The sequence below is a fragment of the Euprymna scolopes genome, chromosome 25, assembly GCF_053919585.1.
Source record: "Euprymna scolopes isolate OS-2025 chromosome 25, ASM5391958v1, whole genome shotgun sequence".
NCBI classification, from domain to species: domain Eukaryota; kingdom Metazoa; phylum Mollusca; class Cephalopoda; order Sepiida; family Sepiolidae; genus Euprymna; species Euprymna scolopes.
In genome coordinates, this window is record NC_136506.1 from 50,035,507 (window position 1) to 50,052,001 (window position 16,495).

A 16,495-nucleotide genomic window follows, 5' to 3' on the forward strand; every position below is an offset into this window, starting at 1 on the left:
ATTGTACTCCACGAAACGCACATTACTTTGCATAAGCTTATTTAATTCTCTATAACATTTTATCAAATAATGCTATTTTCATACAACATTTTTCTAACATTATGAATTTCTGTTCACTTTATCAACATATATATATATATATATATATATATATATATATATATATATTTACAGTCATCCACACACAGTACTGTTTCGTTGTATTACATCTCGTCAGTGCAGCTAGACATACACCTTTTCCCAACCGTGGATCGAACCTACAACCGTCGTGTTGACAGTCGGCAGCTCTAGCCATCGGACCACGAATCAGTGCCCGTAACTATTTTTCCTTGTGTGCCTATTAAATTAATATTTGCTATCAGTTTGTTTACAAACAAATAGTGTGCTTCGCTAAACCGCTTAAATACGCGTCGGATGAAAATATATTTACAAAGTGCTCAATCAAAAAAGGGGGCCCAATAGTGATCCACATACAGTACTGTTTCGTTGAATTACAACCCCTCAGTGCGGATGTATGTGTGTCTGTCTGTGTCTCCCCCTCTCTCTCTTTCTATATATATATATATATATATATATATATATATATATAACTACTTCCTTTACTCACATAAAATTAATATACGAAAGTATAAATTTATGTGTAAACTTTAAGTATTTACTTATATATTGTTCAATACGTAGGTAGAGCTAGTTAGTAAGTGTTAAAATATATATGGCGATTAAGCTACACTGAATATTCCGCGTTTCATCCACTCTAGGTAAGCCTGAAGAATCCTAGAGTGAATCAAACGCCTGAAGAATCCTAGAGTGGATGAAATGCGGAGTATTCAGTGTAGCTTAATCGCCATATATATTTTATAAATTACTACTAAATAAATATATACATATATATATATATATGTTTGCATATATGTATATATATATATTTATATATTTATATATATATATATAGAGAGAGAGAGAGGGAGAGGGAGAGAGAGAAAGAGAGGGAACGAGAAGATAGAGAAAGTGGGACAGATTAAGGAGGATGCAAGTCGTGGTAACGTACACATTGATACAGATATAAGCAAATGTGTTTAGATTTTCTCTATGAAATGCGTGTTTGTGTCGTGTGGTCGTTTAAATAAAATCCTAGAAATAAATAGAAGGGGAGATCTTACAAATGCTGGGAAATCATTTTTTGCATCTGTTATCTAATTAATCGGTGTCGTCTAAGTTATTTTTCTCTGCTTAGTTGTTCAAATGTATCTGTATATTAATAGGATAGAGCGTGGCATTTTCTGTGTCTTGCTTACACCCTGGTCGTTTAATTGTTATGTACTTCCATTTCTTATCATAAATAATTTTATCAAGAATTCTTAAGTTTTGATTTCGGTTTCGATTATGGCTGAAAGAAATATATATATATATATATATATATATATATATATATATATATATATATATATTCATAAGTTTTTGTTTCAGTTTCGATTCAAGCTAATGAACCCAAGCCATATGGATATTTTTTTTTAATTTTGTAAATCGCAACTTCATAATATATCAAAATCGATATAACATTAACTCGATAATAATATATACGAAATCTGCAAGAATTACAATATCATATTTAAGCGTGTTTTACGACCGGGCTTTGCCGGGCGTTCGTGCTAGCTTAGATAAATACTTTTGCAGTTTTAACAAAAAAAACTACAATAATATCAGAGCGTCTCCATTTACACTGAACATGTGCAGAATGCCAACATCAATGTATTACATATAAATGAGTCCCCTGTGGAATTTCCACATGTTTCGCTAGTTTGTATTAATTGCCTTTCGAATCTTTCAACATATCTACAAGACGAAACTCTAATAATCCTCTTTTTAGACGGAAAAGATAGAGAAATATAACGAGGCAAAGTTAAGCGATAATATGCGTGTGATTAGAACATTAGTTATACAATAATGTTTAATGGAATAGCGAATAACGTAAGAATAATGGATGTAAGGAAAGTACTCTGCGTAATAAGTTTATGTCGTGGCATATCAAGGTGTATTTACGCTATACTGATTATGAAACAGACAAATCTAGGCACATTTCTTTGGTCCAAGCAATATTTAGAATAACATTTATAGATTTATTGCTAATGCACGATATTTGTTCTCAGTAATCCATTCGTTTATGCACTTAAAGGAAATTAGCTAATATTGAACTATTTACTCATAACGCTATTTTACATACACGACTCTAGCAAGTCGACTGGCGTTACCTGTAATTTCATTTGATTAAATTGAAATATATTCAGAATCAGGTAACTATTCATTTGTTGCACATGACTATGTATATCTTTATAATAGGATCTGTCAAAAATACAGTCTCATTATAATTACAAGAGACGTTTTGTAATTTGAATCACCGTCGAAAATATAACGAAATGAATGTAAAGAAACTTGCAATATTCCGAAATGCTTTAGATATACTATGCTGTCGTCATATTTGATGTGTAAAAGAAAGTTTAGATGCTGTGATTTAATGAACGAAGTTAATTTTTACATCATTTTCACGCCAGGATGTATGTAACGGTGTACCAATCATAAAATGGCAAATAATGAATTGCAATATGAAATTCAACTTCTAGCTGACAGCTAAACGGTTTGTAAGGATAATGTATCGTACATTGTGCTACTCTCATTTTTTTCTTTCCACGAAATGGGTAAATTGTATTTGTGTACTACCAATTGGTTCCGATAATAAGACCTAGACTCATTACAAGGATGAATCAACAATAACTTGTTTACATTGGGTTTGAAACCGAATATTTTTACCCCGCGTAGAAACAGCCACATGGTACTGTGTTATATATATAACACATTTCATGAGTACCATCAATGCTAAGCCACTGCATGAAGTTCTCATAATGTGTTAGAGCTATATTTTGCCAAAGTTAAACACATCACGGCAAAAACATGAAATGAACCCAACATAACTCCAGTAACAGCCGTTTCATCAAAATGTGTTTTGAGCGGCACATCTACAGATGTGGCAGTACTATTTCATTTCTGTGTGTATTTGACTCTACAGTGGGGGTCCAAAAAGTTTGCAGACCTATTTTTTCTCCATTCTTTTATTAATTTTGCTTTAGTTTTCATTTTGGACTCTTCCATCATTTACTGGTTGCCATTCTGGTTCGTTCCATTACTACATTTTACGATAAAAGCAAGAATTTAATAATAGTTCGGCATTTTCCACTTTTCAGGTGAGCCAAAAGTTTATGCAGATAATCTTAATTTATTGATAAATGAAAAGATGTTTACAGATATGGAGAAGGGTGAAATTGTTACAGTTCTTGCTGCAAAGAAGTCTACATTGGAAATTTCGAAAATTTTGAAACGAGATCATCGAATTGTGAAACGTTTCGTCATTGACGGCAAAGATGGAAGAAAAAGGCATAAAAGTGGCAGACCAAAGGTGACTTCACCACGAGATATTAAAAAAATCAAGAGGAATTTGCTAGCAAACCCACACAGCACAAGCAAAGCTATTTTCGACGATGCAGGAATGTCTGGCATCTCTAAAAGGACCCGAAATCGGGTTTGGAAAAAATAGCCGACCTGAGAACACAGACAAAATGTCCTCCTTTGAGTAATATAAACTGTCAGAAGCGACTAGCATGGGCCACTAAATATTAGAAAATCAATTTTCAAAATGTTCTCTGGACTGACGAGGCCAGAGTAACCCTCGCCGCCCACGACGGTTGGGCCAAGGGATGGCTTCTTAAGGGCAATAGCACACGCTTGTGATTCAGACATCAACAGGGAGGAGGAGGAGTGACAATTTTGGCTGGTATTATTTGAAGTGAGATTGTTGGTCCTTTTCTTATCTCTGACTGTGTCAAAATGAATTCTGTAAACTACTACAAGTTTTTGGAAGCAAATTTATTGCTCTGGTTGAATTCACAAAAATGATGCTCTCAACCAGAATCTAATTATCCAACAAGACAATGCCCCAAGCCATGCTTCTCGGTTCACAAAAGCTTGGCTTTCAGACAAGGGGATCTCTGGTGAACGTCTGATGGACTGGCCACATCAGAGCCCGGATTTGAATCCGATAGAGAACCTCTGGTCGATTCTGAAGAGGAAGGTTTACGAAAACGGGCATCAATTCCATAGTAAAAAAGACATTTGGGAGAGAATCAAAAAGGTATCTTCTGAAATCACACCGCACCAAGTGCATACATTAACATCCTCTGTTGATAGGAGGCTGATTGATTTGATTAAAAATGGAGGAAAGCGAATAAAAGGTTAAATAGTTTCATAAATTCGTATTGTTCTGTTGTTATTTGATTAATAACTGTTGTTTTCTTGTAAAATATTGAAACATAAATTTATCAATTTATACAATTTGCAAACACTTTTGACCCCCCACTGTAATATTTATATCATATTGAAAAAATTACTAATCTAAAATTAAAATATGGACACTTATTTTAATCCATAAACACAAATAACAAAGACACAATGGGCGGTTAAAAGTCTAGAAAAATACAACAAAAGTGAAAGCATACCGCTGTTATAAAACAGACGTAAAATATAAAAATCACATAAAATAATAAAATAATCTATATTATAAAAGAAAAGACTATTGAAACATGTGTTTCAAATCTGTGCGTCCGTTCGATTATGCAAATGTCGAGTCATTTTGCGTAAACTTTGTATGCTTATATAGAGTTCTTTGCATAGAAATATAATACATTATTTTTCTATATTTTATATCCCTTAAGAGACAGCGTAAACCTCTTAAATAATCAAGACGTCAACTGCATTTTCGGATTGCCATAGTAAAATGAAAGGCGTAAAATATTATGACCCTCATTATATTGTACGAATCCGAAGAGTCTAATGTTCGCATTTCTTTCCCTGAGACATTTCTTTCAGAACTCTTTCCAGAAATGCATCTGGAATTACACGGGATGGGACACGGAAAGGTTGCCAACATACTAAGTAAAAATAAATTTGTGGAACGAACGAGATTCGAACTTGGGACATCCATGTTTTCAGTCCATGTCGTTAACCACCAGACATCCGTCACTTCTCATTCGTATGGTGATGCTATAAAATATAACCATTGTTATGATTTAATTTGTTGTTAAGAGTTATCCCCCTTGGGATTGACATTCATAATAAAAGCGCCCTCTGTTTCATTTTCCCGCTCGATCCTTTCAAGAGCGTACGTGTATTTTACAGTTAATAAAACCTTTCTAAAAGGCAATTCTTTACTTACTGATACTATTCACTTCAATTTTATTAACTGTAAAAAAAAATAATGGATCGAATCTTACGTCCCGACAGATTCGAGGTGGAACCTACATGCCCTAATTCCGAAAAATCCTATAGGCATTGGAAATTAACCCTCCAGAATTATATCCGCTCACATAATAACGGATTAATCGAAAACACTTCAGATAATTTCTTTGCCTTGATCAATTGTATTTCAGCCCCTGTTTTCGATTTAATAAGCGATAAAACCGACTACGATAGTGCATTAAGAACATTGGGCGCCGCTTATTTAAAACCTGAAAATACTGTTTATAATAGATATCGATTGATGACGACGAAGCAACAAACAACACAAAATATAGATGCCTTCATACTACAATTGGAAATGCTTTCCAAAACATGTAACTTCGAAGCGGTTTCTGCTGAAGAAAACAAAAATCAATACATTCGGGAAGCTTTCATCGGCGGAATTTCTTCTTCGTCCATCCGACAACGATTGTTAGAAAAACCCATCCTGACTTTACAAGACACAATTGCCACGGCCAGATCTCTTGAACAAGCAGAAAAGCATTCGATAAGCTACGCAAATAACTTTACTGTAGCAGCTACAAATAATCCTTCGAGCTACAATCGTATAGCTGTGACTAAAGAAAATATGCATCCAAAAGGGGTTTGTTTTTTCTGTGGAAAATCACGTCATCCTCGATATTTATGTCCTGCACGAAACGCCGAATGTAAAAAATGCAAAAAAAATGGTCATTGGGCTAAAGTGTGTAAATCTTCTATTTCTAACACTCATACTGCTGTTCTTTATGACGACTCTGACTACCCCTCACCTTCTCTATCCTGACTAGGAACTAACTCAAAAGATGTCACATTCACTCAATGCCAAATTAACGGGCACTTCGTGAACGCTATGGTGGACTCCGGCAGTGTAAAAACATTCATTAATGAAAATACTGCTAAAAAACTTAAACTCTTCACAATACCTAAAAACAAAACTATAGCTCTGGCTGCTTCCGATCAACATGCTAAAATAACTGGCGAAGCTGTCGTGGATTTAATACTGAAAGATAAAACCCATTCTGGAATAACAATTGAAATCATTGAACACCTTTTCATTGATTTAATAATCGGAAAAGATATTTTAAAAAAATATAAAAAAGTAACACTTAAATTCGACGGTCCTAGAGACAAACTTATAATTGGAGCTATAATCACGAATAATTTTTTTCCTACCATAAACGTTCCACCCCCTCCTCTCTTTTCTAATCTTTCTCCTCATACTACTCCTATTGCGACAAAATCCCGACGTTACACTTTTGCCGCCAACAAATTCATAAAAGAAGAGACTGCTAGAATGTTGAAAGAAGGCATAATTGAACCTTCGATATCTCCGTGGCGAGCGCAAGTTCTTGTAACTTCGAATGAGAATCATAAGAAAAGAATGGTAGTCGACTACAGCGATACCATCAATAGATTCACGGAACTAGACGCTTACCCAATGCCTAATATCAATAAGATGGTAGACGACATCGCTCAATATAACATCTTCTCTACTCTCGACCTAAAATCTGCTTATCACCAAATACCTATAAATCATGCTGATCGTAAATTCACTGCATTTGAAGTAAGTGGCAAACTTTTTCAATTTACTCGTCTTCCTTTTGGCGTCACCAATGGAGTAAGTGCTTTCCAGAGGAGCATAGACTATATTATAGAAAAAGAAAATCTAACCGATACCTTTGTGTATGTTGATAACGTAACTATATGTGGGAAAAATCAAGAAGAACACGATTACAATCTTCAAAAATTCTACAAAATTGCTAAACAATATAACATCACTTTAAATGAAAATAAAAGCATAATTTCTTCTAGTTCTATTACTCTACTCGGCTACACCATAGAAAATAATCAAATAGCTCCCGATTATCAAAGACTAAAACCATTACTCGAAATGCCACCTTCGCTGAATCTTAAATCTCAAAAAAGAATAGTTGGAATGTTTTCCTATTACTGCAAATTCATTAAAAAATTGTCTGATAAAATTTTATTACTAAATCAAAACAAAGAATTTCCACTACCTCCATCTGTATTAAAATCTTTTCAAACATTGAAAAATGATCTAAAAGACGCCACTTTTATAACGGTAGATCCAAATAAAGAATTTGAAGTAGAAACGGACGCTAGTAACTATTGCATTGCTGCAACACTAAATCAAGAAGGTCGTCCTATTGCATTTTTTTCAAGAACTCTCAATACTAACGAAATTAAGCACCATGCAGTAGAAAAAGAGGCAGCCGCTATTGTAGAAGCTCTCCGTAAGTGGCGACATTTTCTACTCGGCAGGCACTTTAAAGTCATCACAGATCAGAAGAGCATCAGCTTCATATTCGACAATAAAAGAAAATCAAAAATTAAGAATGACAAAATATGTCGTTGGCGTATAGAATTATCCCAATACAATTTCACTATAGTTTATCGACCTGGACCTGAAAATATTGCTGCTGACACATTCTCTCGCATCTCTGCTCTTACTTACAATCTACAAGATCTTCGTGATTTACATAAACAATTACGTCATCCTGGTGTTTCAAGATTAAGCCATTTTATAAGAACGAGGAACCTCCCTTTTACTTTGGATCAAATTAAGAATATTACTGACTCTTGCTCATCCTGTCAATTACTGAAACCCAAATTCGCCAATACCAATGGAGGGACTCTCATTCAAGCCATATTACCTTTTCAACGATTAAATCTCGATTTTAAAGGCCCTCTACCTACTTCTATACATAGCAACACATATCTACTTACTCTAATTGATGAGTATTCCCGTTTTCCTTTCGCTTTTCCTTGCAGAGATATGACAAGCAAAACCATTATCCACTGTCTAAACAAACTCTTTTCAATTTTTGGTTTGCCTGACATGATACATACTGACCGTGCTTCTGATTTCTTAGCAAGAGAAATAAAGGATTTTTTACACAAAAAAGGAATTGCTACTTCTAAAACAAGTAGATATCATCCTGAAGGTAATGGACAGATTGAAAAACTCAACGGTACCTTATGGAAGGCCATTCAAACAACATTACATTCTAATCAAATGAAACTACCTTATTGGGAAGACATACTACCGGACACACTTCATTCAATTAGATCATTACTTTGTACTGCCACAAATATGACTCCCCATGATAGACTATTTAAATATAGTCGTAAATCTGCTTCCGGAATTTCAATTCCTTCTTGGGTTAAACCAGACCCAATATATATTAGAAACCACACTAAAACAAGTAAACATGACCCTCCTGTAACGCCTGCCACCCTAATAGATGTCAACCCCCACTACGCTTATGTTCAACTACCTTCTGGTACTGAAACCACTGTCAACGTTCGAAACTTAGCTCCAAACTCATCAAATGAAGAAAACTCTAATAATAATCCTACTACTTCAGAGACTTTATTTGAACCTTCTACTAATGAAAACATTGGTCATGAGGAAGACAAAAATCAATCGTCAGATCTTGAAGAAAATCAGATTTCACTAAAAAAAATACTGAAAATCAGCATTCCTGCCAATCTGTGCGGAGGTCGTCCCGAGTTCGACAATTCCCTAGTAAATATAAGGATTTTGTGACTAAATACTGAAAAAACTGCAGTTTGGGTTCATATGTTATTTGTAAATAAAATGATTCTTATGTGATTGTAAAAAAAAAAAAAAAAAAAAAAAAAAAAAAATTGTCTATAATTAATTACCCCTTACTTGAATACTTTAGGACGGGGAAAATGTTATGATTTAATTTGTTGTTAAGAGTTATCCCCCTTGGGATTGACATTCATAATAAAAGCGCCCTCTGTTTCATTTTCCCGCTCGATCCTTTCAAGAGCGTACGTGTATTTTACAGTTAATAAAACCTTTCTAAAAGGCAATTCTTTACTTACTGAGACAATTATTAATATGAATTCATCTTACATATATACGACGTTCTGTAAAAAACTATAAACGAAACTGGCATAAGGCCGACAACTTCCCTAGTTGAGTTCATAACTAAAAGATACTCTAACTTAACATCTACATCTGACCCCCAAGATCGCCATGGGCATGGAATATATACCTACATTAAAGATGGCTTTTTGTGTGGTAGAGATATCTCCAGAGAATACCCTAATTTACCTTATATATGCTTCCCGGTTGCACTTGCTTACACTACCGCATTTATTACCCTCTATCGCCCCCACAACAGCGGAGTTACTATCTTTAAGAGTATAGTTAAGAAAATTGACCACATCCTGTCTGCTCATCCTTCGGCTAACATTCATATTTGTGCTTTGTGGTGACTTTAATGTACACAATGTGGAATGGCTGACTCACTCAAACAAGACAGATGACGAGAGGAAGTTCTGCCATGATTTCGCAATTGCCTATGACCTCACTCAGATTGTTCACGAACTCACCCGTGTGTCCGATACTACCGGTCAGTATGCAATCCTTCTAAACCTTCTCCTCACAACTTCCCCTGAGCTATGTTCGTGTTCCGTTCTATCTCCTCTGAGATCTTCTGGCCACTCGGTTGTATCAGTTAAGATAAAAATGAAATGTAATAAGTCTTCAGACGTACCTCTCCACCGTACTGTATATCGATACTCTATGTCTGACTGGGATAGCTTCGGTACATTTACACCTGATCTACCTCTGCATTCCACGTTTAAAAAGGATGTGTCCTCTGTAGTATCAAACATGACTGAATGGTTAATTGTAGGCATAGACGGATTCATACCATCTAAAAAATTTCCAACAAATACCTTACAGCCAGCCAGGGTTCTCCCCAGAATGTGCTGCTGCCATCGCACACAGAAATCACTTTTTCCATAGCTACCAACGTAATAGATGTACTAAAAGCTGCTTTCAGGACTGCCAGCAACCACTGTAAAAGAGTAATAAAAATGCAAGAGAGCTATATGCTCAGTCCGTAAAATTCAAAGTAGCTGAGTAGTGTCTTGGTTTCCACTAGTTTAGCAAATAGCAAACAGGGTCCTGAACAGAAGCGTGCGTTCTATCCCAACCATCATCAATGGACGTGAAGTCATCTCGTCAGCATCAGACACGGTCAAACTATTTGCCAAGAACTTTGCAGCTGATTCTACGCTATACAACGAAGGCCATCAACTCTTCGTATTTCCTCCTATAACAAACACACTATGCAACATACAAATATCTGTGCGTGATGTCGCCAAGCTAATCAAGAACCTTGATTCCAGTAAAGCAAATGGCCTTGACGGCATTCCAATTATAGTGTTGAAAAAGCTTCAACCAGAACTTGCCCCCATACTTACAAAACTGTTTAAGCGTTGCTGCCCAACATCCTGGAAAACCTCACCAGTATGCCCAGTATTTAAGAACTCAGGTGATAAGTCATCTCCCTCTCCAGTGTGCAATGAGTAAATTACTAGAATCCATATTAAATAAAGGAGTATTCAACCGCCTCAGCAGAAATAACCTTCTTAGTGACATGCAATATATTTCCGTTCTGCTAGATCTACAGCAGATTTGCTAACGGTTATATCAGAGGATTAGTGAATCTCTGGAAAAAGGCTTCCTTTCGAGTGCAATTGCTCTTGACATATCAAAGGCCTTCAATAAGGTATGACACAAAGGTGTACTTCAAAAGCTACGGTATAACTGGAAATGTTTTCTCAATTATTAAATCATTTTTCTCTGATAGGCTCATAAGAGTTATGGTTTATGGGCAGAAATCAGAGGCTCTCAATATTAATGCTGGAGTTCCTCAGGGGTCCATCCGGGACCCAACTCTCTTCCTGGTCTACATCAATGATCTCCAAAAACACATACTTAAATGATTCGTTGACATCTATGCTGATGACACGACCATCTACGGCAACACATCAAAGGCCGTAAATGACAGAGTTCTCTCTCCTCTGATCTTGAGGGCGTGTTACAGTGGGGGAATAGATGGATGGTTACTTTTAATGCATCTAAAACCAAGCCCCTATCTTTACATCATCAACGCTCTGATCCCCATCTGGAATCAATTAAAATGGATTGCTCTCATCTTGGGGAGGCTCCATGTTTTGATAAGCTTCTGGGATTGAACTTTACTCCTGATCTGAAATGGAACACGTGCATCAAATCTGTTGCCAAGGTCGCTGGGAGGATGGTGGGATCCTTCTATCGCTCCAGAAGATATCTCACTGTTGATACATTTCTCTATGTATATAAAAGCCAAGTACATCCAACGAGGGAGTACTGCTGTCACATCTGGGCAGGAGCTGCTAAAAACAGTCTGTTCTGCCTTGACAGAGTTCAAAATAGACTTCGTGTCTTAGTGGGGGTGCCCTTTTCTCTTCTCTGTAACCTCTCTCCCACAGAAGGGACGTTGTGAGCCTGTCTTTGTTTTATCGTTATTTCCATGGGAAGTGCTCGTCTGAGCTCAAATCTCCGGCCCCCCTCGCCAATCTTTCAGGAAAACATCCGTCTAGCTGAAACCACTGTCAATATTTCCCCCACTATTTATCTGTGCCTAAATGAAAACGTAGATTCCATGAATAAAGCTTCTTTCTTAGAACTGCACACCTGTCGAACTCTGTTCCGTTTGCCTGTTTCCCACCTGAATACAACTTAGATGTCTTCAACTCCAAAATAAACGAATTCTTGATAAACCACCCCCTTAAGTAAGACGCTTTAGTAAATCTCTATTACTAACGATTACCGCGATATTACCCCATTTATTACTGTACACGCAACAACCCTTATCTCGAGTGGCTTCCGGGCATTGATAAGTGGTCACTACCATATAAAAGAAATATAAATAAAAATTTTACATGGCCACTGAACAAAATTATAATATTGAAGCCTAGCAATCACTATATTCAAAATATATTGAAATCTTAATATTTTTCTTCTGAAAATATGAATTAATTAATTGGATTGAAAATCGAAAACGTTGCACATTTTCGATTTTTCGCTATATTTTCTATGGTGTTAATTGTTTGAAAGGAATTCCAGTTAAAGTATTCTTTGTACGTAAATTTTACGAATATTTGTAATAAAGTGAACATTTTCCATAAGTACGTGTAAACATATGTTGATACGCGAATACGCCAATATAAGGATGTATTCTAATACTGCACAAAAAATTAGTATGTTCGCTTACTAAGAAATCACGAGGCGGTATTCAGCTGAAATGTTGCCGGTTCATTTTATTTTATACGATTTTAAGGCTCAGGGCAACTCAGTGATGAGGGCTAATGTGTAATATAATGGAAATTTGATAAGTCAATTTATTTTATTTTAGAGTATAGATCTTCAAGAGCGTGCTAACGTGGGATTAAAAATGATTATGGTATACTTAGCAAGGAATCACCTTTGGTGTATTGTGTTCCACAAACGAGTATCCCTAAAAAACTCCACATGAAATTTTAGCTTAGATTTAGGCATAGGTAGAGAATAATAGAAATTGCTGGTAGTTGTAGCTAGTTCGAGGTTTGCCGCAAAATACACAAAAGAACGATAGAGGGAAGCTCAGTCGATCACTTGCCATAAAAATCACTATGTGTGTTCGAACCGTTTTTCTATGGGATAGAGGTAACAGATACGAGCAAAAGGTGTAGCCACCTTTTGCTCGCTCTCGAGGCAGGTACATATGCTCAGAGAAGCTACTCTTCAGATGTGGTAACAGTCCTCAATCTAACGATATTTAGGCGATCTTGGCGACGCATTTGATGTATGTGTTCCATTTGAGATCAGGAGTAAACATTAGTCCCAGGGGCTTGTCAAAATACGGTGGAATGAGACATGTTTGGTTTTAGATGCATTAAAATAAATCAATCAACATTTTTCTCCACGTGCTACATGTAAGAGAGAGTGAAAATAAGAAAAATCTTGGTCATTGCCTTTGAAGTGTTTCCATAGATGGTAATGTCGTTTGCATAAATATTTAAGAATGATCTGAGAATGTGATTTGTGAGATCATTGATTAAGATCAGGAAGAGAGTTTGGTTCAGGGTAGAATTCTGAGAGACGCCAGCGTCGATAATATGCGCTTCAAATGTCTACCACTAGACGATACTCTTATAAACTTATCAGAGAGAAAGGATTTGATAATTAAGTGAACGTTTCCGACTATTTGGTCGCTGTCAATCTTGCGAAGTAAACCTTTATACCTTACCCTACTTAAAGCCTTCACTGATCTTGTGTAATATTACAAAAAGCACATCAGCTGTAAATCTCGCAGGGCGGCCATCGCATGCCACTAATTATGTTATTTTTGTTTGGAAGGTTGACCATTTCTTTATTAATCACAGTTTCTAGCAGTTTACTCCTGATGTACAGTAAATTGATTTTTCCGTACGGAGAGCCAGATGATCGTCTTCCTGAATATTAAAATGTGAGGTTGAATGATAACATTTTTCAGAGCATTTTTACTTAAGTTGAACAACTTTGTACATATTGGAGCTAGTTTACTTGTAAACTTTTTGAGCACTGTGGCCAGAATGCCTTCATGACTAGTTGCTACATTTAAAGCATAGGTTTTCATAAGTTAAGCAATATCACGCACAGGTATTTGTATATCGCATAGGAGGAAATACGAAAAATACGCGAGCCTGATCGCAATGGATAGAATTTGTTACAAAGTTCTAAGCAAAGCTGATTGCTTTTTCAGATGTTGATGAAATTACCTCAGGTTAATTAATGATTCTTTCAGGACCTTATTTGTTATTCGCCAAAACTCGTGGTGAATAAAACCACTACTCAGCTACTTTAGACTTGCGTTCTTCACTATTCTTTTGCAGTAGATGCTGGTAGTCCCAAAGGCGGTTTTAGTTTCATAACACCTTTCCTGCTTAAAACAATAGAAATCATAGTTTCTATGCGCAATAGCAACATCGCATCCTGGAGCTGGCTATTATGTTTTTGTTGAAATAAACGGTTTATACCGACAGCTAACCAGTCAGTCAGATCTGATAATAAAGACGGCACGTTCATTTTAAACATAGAACGCAGACGTATACCCGATATAAATGTTCGGAAGCAATTCTAGTCAGCCATAAAGTATCGATATACTGTATGATGAAGAGGTACATCTGGTCACTTATTACATTTTGTTTTTATTTTGATTGAGATAACCGAATGATCAGTTGGTCCTAGAGGGAACAGAGCGGAGGATGAGTGTAAAAAAGTGAAAAAGAATAGAGATGAAAAGCTGACTTACCGAAAAGGAGGCGAGAAAGAAACATGGCGATAGGTAGAGTATCAAAATATACACGATAGCCGCAGAAGGTATTATGTGAGATATATAAACATGGCCAAATAGAAAATGTATAACAAATACACTATCGGGCGCTTTCTGGCCGTGCACACGGACTTTGATGCGGATTAGTAAGGAATAAGTGTGTAGACGTGATTTCTATACAGACGATTGAAAGAAGTTTTCTTTTTTGAGATATAAAGTGAACATCACAAGCTATTTCGGCAAATTACGGTTCTGCGTACCGCAGTGATATGAAAAGGTATTCTGAAGGTGGGCAGCGACATAGAGCAGGCGTTCAGTAGAGAAGGCAATTTACTGGCCTGGTTGGCAAAGGTGAAGTTGATTGCTAGCTGCAGAAAATTGACAAGCTAGCAAGTTTCATGCGCTTATTCCTAGAGAAAGATGATTTAACCTTGTATCTCCAGTAAACGGAGAAAGATTAACGAGCTGCAGAAAAATAAAGGCTGAAAACTAAAGGCGGCGTTTGCTGAATAATGTTTATTGCATAAGCAAAATTCGGAAGAATGATGTGGACCGTTAAATTAGTCGATGTATTTACCAGCAATGTACAAAAGTTGGAGGAATTAGCAGGATTTGAAGGAACAGAACGAGTGCAGGTCGTGAAACACACTTTTGCTCATGGTTTCCAGGAAAATATGTCCACAACACTACTCTGGTTACCGAATGAGAAAACGTCGCTGATTAGTAACATAATTTTATCTACCAGGATTCTAACAACCAGGTAAACTCTAGAAGTGAAAGCAGTTGCTAGGCGAGAACCAAAAAGTGGACATAATCGGGTTGATGAAAGTCCAAGGACAAGCAAACGGTTTAGCAGTAAATACTTCAATTACAAGGGCTCCTATATGGCGAGGGATTGTAACGAACCACGTATGATGTTTGGACAATAAGCAACATTAGGACTGCTAGTAAATGATATGATACTGAGAGCCTTTACTTCTACTATCTGTACTAGCACCTAAATTCCATCTGAGTCTTTTAAGTGATTGTAAGAGCATTAATTATTAAAGAAAAGTGAATTGGCAGGATGTTCTATTAAGAGGAATTAGCACTTACATTTGAAACATGTGGACAGCACTTCAGCATCGAAACAACTGTAATGTAAAAAATAATCGAAAGCGTTGATATATTGAGAGTGAATAATATCTGCAAACTTGGATGGGTTATTATCGACGAGAAAAGTAAGGTGGAGTCAGAGAAATGGATTTTGCTACAAGCATACATCTAAACCAGGCAAATTAAGAAAACATTCAATGTGAATTAGTAGATAATGACTTCAATGCGATATTTCATGCAATAAAGTGTTGAATAGAATTAACTTCAGAACCTCCAAGATTAAAGAACAGCGTCGGTCGTTATTATTCAAAACTGACTAACGAAGAACAGGTTAGATGGAGATCGCATGTTCTCAAATAAGAAAAGCGCATTGTATTGTGCGATGCAAGCAACATGGCCACTGGTGTGCGTGTGTTGAAATTGATGGTGTGATAGTCAAGGATGCAGCAAAGAAATGTGATTGAAGTTACGATAAAATTTGTGAACTTGCATTGCTGTAGAATCTAATACAAATCGAGATCCGAACTGATTAGTTACTGACTGAATATTTTGACAAATGATGAGAATAGAAAGAGGCAATAGAATTAATTATCCTATGACGTTTAGGGATTATAAGAGAAATGTTTGATTAGTTCGCTTTAAAAATAAGTGTACCGATTGTGTCTTGTAGCAAAATTAAAGCTTGCATACTGACCACGGTGAAAAAAAGGTGGCTTCATCCAGTATGCAACGATTACGACAGCGTGCTGCGTCAAACAAGATAAAGTAAAGGAAGAGCACAAGCTACACTATGTAGGAAAAGCTACAAAAGTTTTATCTAGGGCGTAAGGTCATTTCGGAGGTCACAAGGGGTAGCATGCATCGACTCGCCACCAACTGGGAGGAAGTCCACG

The 16,495-nt window shown here is 36.3% G+C and overlaps 1 protein-coding gene across 10 annotated transcripts in view; it reads right to left on the minus strand.

The window, feature by feature from the left end:
* Nucleotides 1-16,495, minus strand: part of LOC145247346 (calcitonin gene-related peptide type 1 receptor-like) — a 987,580-nt gene that overhangs the window by 851,269 nt on the left and 119,816 nt on the right. For 2 of the 10 annotated variants that reach the window (XM_080109017.1, XM_080109022.1), the window contains exon 2: nt 15,603-15,640. The exons of the other annotated variants lie outside the window; for them this stretch is intronic. The gene's annotated coding sequence lies outside the window, so the exon portion shown is untranslated. The remainder of the gene's footprint in view (nt 1-15,602; nt 15,641-16,495) is intronic. 10 annotated transcript variants of the gene reach the window in all.